We start from the raw sequence: 4,380 nt of genomic DNA, 5'->3' as shown, positions 1-4,380 counted from the left end.
CACTAATCAGGTGTCAACTTTTTAAATAATTGAAATTTAATTTAATAATTAAGCTAGAAAAGATGGCTTTTCACATTCAAAATTACCTTTGTGGGCACATACACAGTATATATGATTATCTTAACTTTAAATTAAGCCATACTGAGTTTTTCTCATTTTATTGTGTAGATTTGTGTATCTGCATATGTAAGTAGCTGGATACATAGATACATACATATATATATGCAGCTAAAGGTTTAGGAGACCTGATAAGAGGAGGGTGTCTGGATTAAGTGAATTTGGATTTCATTCCTGGCTCTACAACTAAATCAATGGGGATGATCAAAAACTATACGCATAGTATTTAGTGTGTTCGACAATAAGCATTTAGTAAATGACAGTAATTATCACCATAATCATTACACTTATTAGTAATCATTTTGTGTGATGATTAGAATTTTGGTTTAAGAAAAAAATTAATCAATTTCATAGCTTTTACAGTTACTTAATTTACTAGGTATTTTGAGGTATATCATCTCATTTTATACTCTCTCTCTATATCAAAGGGTTTAAATGATTTACCCAATACACAAAGCTAAGATGATAGCTGACCTTGGAAGATTACTATGCCTTTGTATCTTAATTCAGTTTCTTTTCACAACACAATATTTCTTTCTAGTTTGTCAAAGAAAAAAATGGGTGAGACTGACATGAAGAATGGGTTTCCAGATTTGGTTCTAAAATTAACTACTCTTTAAATTATTATATCTTATGGAAAACAATTTCAATTTCCTTATGGCTCAATTGGGATAAATAATATTTTTGCCTAGAATGTGTCTAGATTATAAAATAATGTGATAGTGGCAATTTAGGCTCTAATAGCTTGTTAGTGCTTAATTTACAACTCATATTTATATATATTGTTTGAAAGTACATTTCTCCAGGAGTCATGCTTGGAAAAATGAGCTATATGTTAAAAATACATCCATCATGGTGGTTAGCTTAGGAGAGTAGGGATAAGTTGTAACTGGCAAGACATAAAGATACGTTACTGACCCAAGTGGTATACGTGGGTGTTTGCTTTATAATTATTGGCTACATTGTAGCCAAAGAACTTTTCCATGTGCTTTATTTCTCAATAAAACATTTAAAGAATTCAGGTGAAAAACATACATCTCATATAAGACTAACTTCTGTGTAGTAATCGTGTGGCATAGTATAATACCGATTTCTTAAAGTTTATTTTATTACTTAGTTTTTATTTTAAATTAGTTTATGATAAGAGATGAAAGGATGAGACTAGGTAGCAAATGCTCAAGCAAACAAAAGTAATAAAACTGCTCTCTCAGAAGAAAAAGTCAATCTTCCCTGTTTCTGATGTGCTAAATTCAGTAGTAAATGAAACCATGTGGAATAAGTGCTGTCTCTATTGCGGCAATCTTGGGAGAAACAGATGAGTAGCCAGTAAGTTCTCACTCCTATAGAACAGGGATTTGGAAAACACTTTAAGAACAACAAACTCCAGTCATAGAAAACTGCCATAAGCCCATAGCACTTAATCAGATGAGGCTTTCTCTGGATGGAGTAACGAATTGAAGGATACAGAAATGGACCAAGCCATGGTCTCAGGTTAGTCCACCACTCTCACATTTATCACATAAATTCATCTTGACACCCTCTCTGAGCCATGAGAGCATCTATTCCTGGAGTTCACAGAGGGCAAAAAGGGAAACCAAACAGCAAGCTGTTTCCCTTACTTCCTTCTTGGTCGTTTTCACTCCCCTATAAGCCGTGCTTTAACTGCTGGTTATTGGATGTACCTAAACTATCTATCAACCTAAATTTCCAAAGACTACGATAACTATTATCCCAGCAAGAGGAATGATAATGGAAGCTCTCATGAGCTTCCATGCAACTGTAGGATTTCAGATATGATACTGCAGATATGTTTTCAGCATAACCAAGGCTAATATAAGATTGAAACTTTGTACCATGCATGCGTCCCTATTAGTATAAGAGAACAGCCTAGAAATGGGGCAAGCAATTCTATATTTTGTGACTTATCTTTAGTCTTCTTTAAGAGTGTCTCTAACACTTGTGTGTGGTTAAATCTAGACAGTCTTCCAACCTGAAAACTTTTGTTGGCACAATGAGTTACCTCAGGGCCATCTGAAACACTTAGTATAGAATTTAGTATAATATCACTTTAACCTGGAGATTTGAACTTTACAAAAGATGCTTGTTTTGGTATTATCTTAATTCCCCATTCATAACATTATTAAAGCAGCAGAATTTAAGAACCACATTATTAATGAAGCATTGTGTATACAGACCAAAGTTACCTGGCATAGACTGAAAAAAATACCACCTTCCTACTTTATGCTGTCTATTCAAAAGTTGGCAATAATTGCTCAAATGCACCAGAAAACTTGTCAACTTGCCTCTTTGCATATTGATCAGAACAATACACTTGTGCTTATATTTTCTTTATTTCATGGACTATATGTGAATATAATGTATTTGAATAACTTAATTTGGACATTAAATAGTCAGTTCCTGTCAAGTGGCATGTGGGTCACACAAGTGCAGTTCACCATGAAGGAAAGATAAAGACCTGGGGGCAGAAGCGTGTAAAATAGTGTAAAAAAAATTTCTCATTATTTAGAAAAAAATCTTTCGTTACTTAAAATTAATTACCTAAATTTCAATATCAGTCTCTGTTGACTAGTCTCATCTTTTGGTGAGAGTTAATTTTAAAATTCACAGAAAAATTAGAGCAATTAATTTGTTAATTTACTTATTCTACCTTAAACTCTATATGTATTCTTCAGTATTTTTTCAGAATTAGTTTAATGTCAGGACATCATGTTTAGTAGATTAATGAACAGGGCCAATCTTGTCTCCCGTGCATTGCACTTAGCCCAATGCTTGGCACACAGGAGTCCTGAACACTAACTTGGAACCCTTCTGTCTTCCTACCATAACTGGAGCCCTAGCTTTTTTCCAAAAGTTAACATATGCTTGTCTAACATATGCTAATTCTCTCATATTTGCATTGTAATGGCAATCTTTAGCTAGAAAAGCACCCAGTTTAATAAGGATAAAAATTCCACATGAAATAGATATGAGACTAAAATTGGCTAAAGGGGAGGCTATTTTGGGAAAGTGAGCTTCCTTCTGAAGTTTCTTAAATTACACAAGCTATCTATATTATTTTTTATGTAGGCCCACTGATTTAGGCGAACTTCCAATGAATAATCATTTTTTGCCTAGCATTCACTTGTAAGATTTCTTCATATATCTTAAAATTGATATATGTGCTAGAAATTCTGTAAAGTTTGAGGACCATGGTGTAAGTATATGAGCAAAAGAAAAATGCATTTTCATTATAACTACAGAATATTTTCATTCCTGGGAGAAATGTTTTACCTGGCCTTTAGGAAAACATATGATTTATTTTATATTATTTACCAGTTTTAGATTTTAAATATAAATATACAGGTGATTACAGTGCTCATTAGGAATAAAACCCTGTTCAAACTTGTTACATGAGATATTATTGAAAAGGCACACTGATTTCCATATACATACACACAAGGATAACACAGAAATATAACTTCCAACTTCTGATTCACAATGAAAGAGTAATGCAATATAAGTGATAGAATACCTTTAAAAAAGAATTAAAAAAATGGCTTATGACTTTTTATGTAATCTATAATCAAGTAGAATTAAGCATCTTTTTTTAATTTATTTTTCAAATCTAATTTCTTTATTCCATTCAAATATACATAACTGTCGACCAACTTGATTAAACTGATCTCAAATAAAACTGACAACTAATATACATAATTTGGACATATGATTTTGCTCTTACATTGGAAATTAGGCTTGTCATTTGTATTTGATGAACATTAATGACCTCAGGCTGTGAATCATCCATTCACAAAATAATACAAAGCTATTGAAATTTTCCTGTCTCTGGCCCAGCATTAGAATCACCAACTAGTCACTTAAAATAATACAACATAAAAGCACAAACAACACTGTCAACCTTTTAAGATTTGCAATTACTTAATTCACCTTTTCCAAGGATATAGGCAATACAAACTTTATAGATTTTTCGTGATGTATGAATTTCAGTGTAATGCCTGATTGCTTCTGAAGACATCTCATCTAAACTTGGCTTGATTTCAGAATTTTTTTTAGAATGAGAGTAAATAAAACTTAAGGTCCAGTCAACAGGAAGATAAAATTGATTTTCAACCAAAGATAAAAATGATGTCATTCACCTCACATAATTATGACAATTTTACTATACACACCAATTCATAAGATATTTTAGAGACAAAAGAAAAATTGGCACCAAATAGAACAATATTCATTTTTTAGAGAACAAAA

This window comes from Diceros bicornis, chromosome 9, assembly GCF_020826845.1.
Source record: "Diceros bicornis minor isolate mBicDic1 chromosome 9, mDicBic1.mat.cur, whole genome shotgun sequence".
Taxonomy (NCBI): Eukaryota; Metazoa; Chordata; class Mammalia; order Perissodactyla; family Rhinocerotidae; genus Diceros; species Diceros bicornis.
Note: the sequence above shows the minus strand (reverse complement) of the source record.